A 6,939-nucleotide genomic window follows, 5' to 3' on the forward strand; every position below is an offset into this window, starting at 1 on the left:
TCCCTCAGTGCAGGTTAGCAGGAAGCTCTCCACACACTCACTGGACCTGGGCTAGGACTGGGTCTGGGGTTCCCGGAAGTCCGCAGAAATTTCTACTGGGCGGGTGGGGTCGGGGAGGTACTGCGGAGTTGTGGGGGGGTGGCCCGAGGGGGTGGGAGAGGGTCCGGCCCAAGCTGCACCTGGGCTGGGACTGATCCCGCCAGCGCAGGGTAGCAGGAAGCTCTCCACACACTCACTGGACCTGGGCTAGGACTGGGTCTGGCAGTTCCAGGAAGTCGGCAGAAATTTCTACTGGGCAGGAGGGGTTGTGGAGGTACTGCGGAGTGGTGGGGGGTGGCCCACGCTGCGCCTGGGCTGGGACTGGTCCCGCCGGCGCAGGTTACCAGGAAGCTGTCCACACATTCACCGGACCTGGGCTAGGACTGGGTCTGGGGGTTCCCGGAAGTCGGCAGAAATTCCTACTCGGTGGGAGGGGTGGGGAGGTATGGCGGAGTGGTGGGTGGTGGCCCATGCTGCGCCTGGGCTGGAAATGGTCCCGCGGCGCAGGGTAGCAGGAAGCTCTCCACACACTCACCGGACCTGGGCTAGGACTGGGTCTCTGCTTTTCTTTTTAATTTGATCTATATTTTCATGTAATCAACATAACTTCATTCATCTTTGTGGCTAATACTCTGTTGTGTATATGCACCACATTTTCTTTATCTATTGCTCTATTGATAAGACATGTAGGCTGATTGCATATCCCCACTATTATGAATTGCATCTCAATAAACGTGTCCCCCCATAGTATGCCGATTTTCACTCCTTTACGTATACATTAAGGAGTGGAATAGTTGGATCAAATGGTAGCCATCTTCTTAGTTTTTTTTTTTTTTTTTTTTTCCAGAACTGGGGATTGAACTCCAGCCCTTGCGCTTGCCAGATAAGCACTTATTCTAGTGAACCATCTCCCCAACCCCCTAGTTTTCTGAGGAGTCTCCATACTGATTTCCAAAGTGGCTGTACTAGTGTGTACTTCCACCAACAGTGTAATAGGGCTCTATTTCCCTGATATTCTTCATTAGCATTTATTGTTGTCTTTATTGTTGTTGATAGGCATTCTGAGAGCAATGAGATTAAATATCAATGTAACTTTTATTTGCTTCTTGGCTAAAGAAGTTAAATGATTGGTCATATATTTGTACTTATTGATCATTCATATTTCATCTTTTGAGAAGTCTAGGTTCAATTCATTTGTCCGTTTACTGACTGGACTATTTGCTTTCACAGTGATCCACTTAAGAGTAGCTGGAAAAGATTCTCTCTCATTCTGAAGGTTTTCTCTTAACTGTGATGGCTGTTTCTTTCACTGTGAAGAAATGTTTTAAATTTTATATACACCCATTTATTGATTCTTTCTATTTCTTCCTGTCCTACTGTGGTCCTATTCTGGAAGCTGGAAGTGATAGGGTGACAGATGCAGTACATAAGGCAGATGGGAATACAATGTTTTTCAAGCCTTCATTTCCATTGGATGGCACTTTGGTAGCATCATTCATCCAATTTTTGATCATGTTGTTAAAGAAAGTCACAGAAGAGAATTCCCAGAAATACTTCAGAAAGCTGCAAAAGTGATAGGCAGGTCTGCTCAAAGCGAATGGAAGTATTTTGGCGGATATAAATGATAACTTCTTTTTTTCTATAATCAGTATTTTTAAAATTTAAACAATCACCATATATTCTGACCATGCTTTGTGTTTTTAACACATCCATCTGAATTTTCATTCCTAAGAACTTTAACTGACTGGCAAAAATTGATGATTAATCCCTTCCGGAAAAATCTATCATTTTGAGGCAAAAGGGTGCGGACACTTGTTGCCCTAAACTCTCTACCTGTGTCCTAGAGCTTGGCCACGGAGTCAATTGAGTCTGCCTAGGACTAGGCCCACAGTCTATGGGCTCTGTGAAAATTGAATGAGGAAAGGACAAATCTTGGAATAGTAAATGGAAAAAAAATTGTATTAATTGCCTTATATGTCAACACATTTTTTTAGTAGTGAATGGTTAGTGATATCTTGAAGGTGTTGATAAAGATATTGCCAAATATACAACAAAAAAATACAAATTTGACCTTTTAGTTTTCTTGTGATTATAATAAACTTTTAGCCATATGCATACTATTTATAATTTGAGCTGTGAAGAGTAATAACATTTCAGTTGAAAACCCTAAGCTTTGCCCAGTGTTTCCTGAGAATTATTAATTGGTCGAGGATTGGCATGCCAGTAAAGTTCACATGAAATTCAACAAGGACTAGCTAAAAACTTGGCATTTGTCCTTGGAAAAAAATTCATCTTGAGTTTGCTTAAAGATCTCTGAACCTCTGGAAACCTCTCCGTGACCCTTCCTACAGTGTGGTAGTTTCTAGTGATATCTGAAACCAAGAATGTTTCATGAAGGGCTTGGGTTTCATTTGGAAAGCCACCATCTAATCCTAGGCACTGCCTAATGAATTAAAATGCTAGTTCTTCTTGGGGCCTCATAAGGACAATGGCTAGGTATAAAGTCTGTGACTTTTACTGCAGAGTAAAATTACACCTCTTAATTGGTCATTTAGAAATGTCTTACACAGACTTTTAAGTGTTCTTTCTGAGTATAATCTAGTCTATCATTGCTGTTATCTAAAACAGGCAAATATTGTGTCTACTATTTTAAGGAATGGGATGATTTCTGTTAAGTAGTGATGATTATTATAACAGATATTTTATTATTACTGCGCACTCTAAAATTCTTTTGTATATTTTTAAGACTAAGAACGTCCTACATTCATGTTTTCAGCCACATGAGGCCGAGGGCAATCCTGCTGCTCATAGCTCAGTGGTCTGCAGGGTGCTCAGCGGGGCCTAGAGCATCGGACTCACTCCCTTCTTATCTGACACAGGGCCCATGGACCCACATGGCACACTGCACTCATGCAGCCAGGAAAAGAGGCAAATGGGGGAAATGGGCCAGTAGCTGTTGGTATTAGAAAACAAGAAGTTTACAAAGGTGTCAGAAAAATAAATCTAGAGATGATTCTCAAGGAAGATATGCACTCTAAAAAATAGTTGACTAACCCAAATTGCAACAACCTCCTTTGTTTTTAAGTCCTTTAGAGGCTGTTTTAGCTAAACAAATTATTTGTTACAAGGTTTTTTTTTTTTTTCACTTGTAGTTGTTGACTGCTTTCGTATGTCAAAAGTCTTAGGTAAATAGACTAAGGAGTTTTCATATTCTTTATGCTCTTAAATATGTTACAATATTGCTTTAGGATGTATTTATTTCTATTTAAAAAATCAATAAAAATATTTTTAAGAAAAAAGATAAGCTGGGGAGAGAGCTCAGTAGAATAAACTCTTGCCTGGCAAGCACAGGGTCCTGAGTTCAATCCCCAGTACAGAAAAAAATAATAAATTAGGTGATTAAATAAAATCATTTTTCATATTTTACTTTCATAAATACAACATAATATTTTTTTCAATCTGTGCATTAATTAGTTGTATAGGTCACTATATCAGAAAGTAACTTTTGAAATTCTGTTTGCTCTTTATTTAACAAGCTTTTCTTGCAAGCTGTCTACTCCTAGCTGTCTAATTCTGTAGAGTTTAGCTAATTGATGTCCGTTATAATATGGTGGTATAATTTCCTAAGAGAAAAAGTCATTTTTGAGTTACATCTACAGCTCTGTTTCTGGTTACATCACTGTTTAATGAATCACCCAGATTTAGCAAATGATTTCACAGAATGTTTGAAGGTTAGATGTCATGACCCAGAAGAAGCTATTTGTCATGATGTCATTGTCACTATAATAACAGCTGCCCAAAGAGACCTTGCCCTAGTAAGTGAGCAGTTCCTTGGTTTTGTAAGGGAAGGAGCATTGGATAAAGGTGGCGAGTACGAAAAGAAGCTATTGTGGATTTTGCTCAACTGTATAAGAAGTCTTGTCTTCATGCTGAAGCAGGAAAAGAAGCTGCAGAAAAAATCAGCTGGATAAGATACATGTATGTAAAATTGGAAGAAGAAAAAAAGAAAGACATGTATAAGAAATTAAGAAGACAAAAAAGAGAAACAATTGAAAAAAGAGAAAAAAAATTAAAGCACTAACTGCTTCTTTCCATAGACCAACAGAAACGCACAATACAGTTGTCCAAACCACTCTGCTTACATACATAGATAAATCTCTTTCCCCCACTCCCTCTCATGTCCTCTCCAACTCAGTAACTCTTTCCTTTTAAATAAGTTCATTCCCTTTTACCAGTGGCTATTGTTAATTTTGTTGTTAATAATGATGACTAAAATAATAATAAATGAATGTTTTATTCAAAAAGAAAAAAAATAGGGGGAATTGTTAATTTTATTTTATGCATTTCCATGTTTAAGATATCTTTGCCATGTAATTTATGTTCACTCTTTACTGAAAAGCCAGAGAATAGGTAAAGTAGCTCATTTTATGTTTATAAATTTACTACAAATGTTGGAAATATATGATTTTGTATGGATTAGTTATTCAAGAATTCTTTGCAGCCTAAAAATAGACTCAACCATGTCAAAGAGGCAAATACAAATGCAGGAATTTTGCTCAATACAGTTAATTGGTACTTCAAGGGCTATTGTCTTACAGGAATCATTTTTTTAAACTTATTTCTACCTTCAGACATGATATGATTTAAAACTAATAATACATATTTCATAGGAACAATAAAAGACTTGCTTATTTTCAAAAAAAAAAAAAAAGAAAGAAAATCAGCTGGATAAAGGACAAACTTTTGCATATTTATTACCAGAATAGCATTGATGACAAACTGTTGGCAGAGAACATCTTTGCTCAGTATCCTGTGCCCCACAACATGGAAACAGAAGAGAGAATGAAATGTTTGTATTATTTATGTGCTGGTTTGGATTGAAATGCTATAAAAGCTCTCAATGAACCAGGGAAGTGTTAGAATATGCTTCAGAGTCATGTTTGCGAGCTGTTGCATTTGCACAGGCAGCCTACATCAGAGGCTGACGGCTCTGCTGTGTTTGGAAAGCTGATGACCATAGCAAAAAAATTACCTAATCTTGGCAAAGCACAAGATTTTGTGAAGAAGTTTAACCAGGTTCTTGGTGATGATGAGAAGCTACAGTCTCAGGTGGAATTATTGATCAGCCCTACCTGTTCATGAAAACAGGCAGACAGTTGTGCAAGAGAAATAGCTTGGACACCTGATAATTCTTTTTAAAAAATTTTATAGAGAAACAAATAGTAATGAGACAGCTTCAAAACTGATTAATAGAACAGTTTCAATAATTAATATATTGTACGTTGTTATCTTCTTAATGGTTATCCATAGTACAAGATGCAGATAAGATATCCTGTCCAAATACTATTAGTACAAATCTTTCTTCTCATTGAATTAAGTGAAAGTAGCTGTATATCTAACCTAACTATTCTGTATATACAGATACAAAATGGTCCTTCTTTTGTATCCCCCTTTTTTGTTTAGTCCTGTCAGAGATGGGTATTCTGTTGGCATCTAAATACTATAGGTGTGTGAATTCAGCAAAACAATCCAACACAGTCCAGCAGTCCACAATAGTAGTGGGTTATCCACAGAAGTTGTACCACCCTGAACATGCCCGATCTCATGTGGCTAATCCTAAGCAACGAACAAATAGTTCTCTAGAGATGGTAAAATTTCTTTCTTTCTTTCTTTTTTCTTTTTTTCTTTCTTTCTTTTTCTTTTTTTTTTTTTTTGTATTTTAGGGAAGGGTCTATAGGATGTCCAGGTTCTCACTACTAGATCAGACTCGTAATGATCCACCTGTTTACAGCCTTCCAAGAGCTGGGATTACATGCATGCTCCACCATACCCAGTCTCCATCTCAGTCTCAGCGTGCCCCATGGGCAGGGCCATCATGGCAGGCCTGGGGATAAAACTCCTGACCCCTGTGCCTTCTTGCAGGTGCTTTAACCTACTGAGCTAGAGATGGTTAAATTTCTGTTGTAAAGAATTGCACCTGTGCACATTTCTTCAGAAACCGTTAGTGCACTAGTAAAATTGATGAATAAGTCAATAGAGGGGACTGCAGATGATGGAGAGGAGGGTGTAAGTCTAGATCCAGCTATTCATTCAGGACTTGAGCTTCTTAAGGTTCTGTCTTTTACACATCCTACCTTGTTCCACTGTTCAGGGACATAGGAGTCCTTGTGACAGTGCCTGAAAATGGAGGATGACAAGGTAGCAGAAGCTGCCATATAGACTTTTAGAAATACAGGCCACAAAACAGAAGCAGACCTCCTCAGATATGATCCACTTTAATTCCCATTATACATCAAAAAGTAAAAAGGGTGCTCCCCAAGGAAAAAGGACAATGCACTGCATGCATGCCTTAACAAGTCCAGCCTGGACTGTCTCATTGCAATTTGTTTCTCAATAAAATTATGGAAAAAAAAGAAGTCCAGCCTGCATGGAATTTTGAGCCACTCAGTAGGAGTCTGAGTGCTGCTATACCAGAACAACTTATAACTCTGTTCGTTTCATTGGACCACACTTCCATGTTAGCACCTGATCAATTTGCTTCCCCAGGGAAATCTGTAGTAGCAAATTTTATTGTGAAAGATCTACTAATGACTGGCTGGTCAACAGGTGAAGAGAGTGGCGAGTTGTGATCTCCAGATGAAGAAGTTTCTCCTGAAGTACTAGCAAAGGTACAGGCAATTAAACCTCTGGTGAGGTGGCTGCCGGGTATGAAAAACAACCAGTCTAAATCTGCCAGTTTACAATTTGTGATAGCCAAATCTTGAAAGCAACCAAGATGCCCATCACCTGAGGAATAGTTGAAAATGATGTGGTATTTTTACACAATGGAGTATTACTCAGCTATAAAGAATGACAAACTCGAAGCCTTTATATTGAAGTGGATGCCACTTGAACATATAC

General features: G+C 38.6%; 1 pseudogene; it reads left to right on the forward strand.

The window, feature by feature from the left end:
- Positions 1 to 3,632: 3,632 nt before the first annotated feature.
- LOC101571977 overlaps positions 3,633 to 6,939 on the forward strand; it is a 28,746-nt pseudogene continuing 25,439 nt past the window's right edge.

The sequence above is a fragment of the Octodon degus genome, unplaced genomic scaffold, assembly GCF_000260255.1.
Source record: "Octodon degus isolate 3935 unplaced genomic scaffold, OctDeg1.0 scaffold00231, whole genome shotgun sequence".
Lineage (NCBI taxonomy): Eukaryota > Metazoa > Chordata > Mammalia > Rodentia > Octodontidae > Octodon > Octodon degus.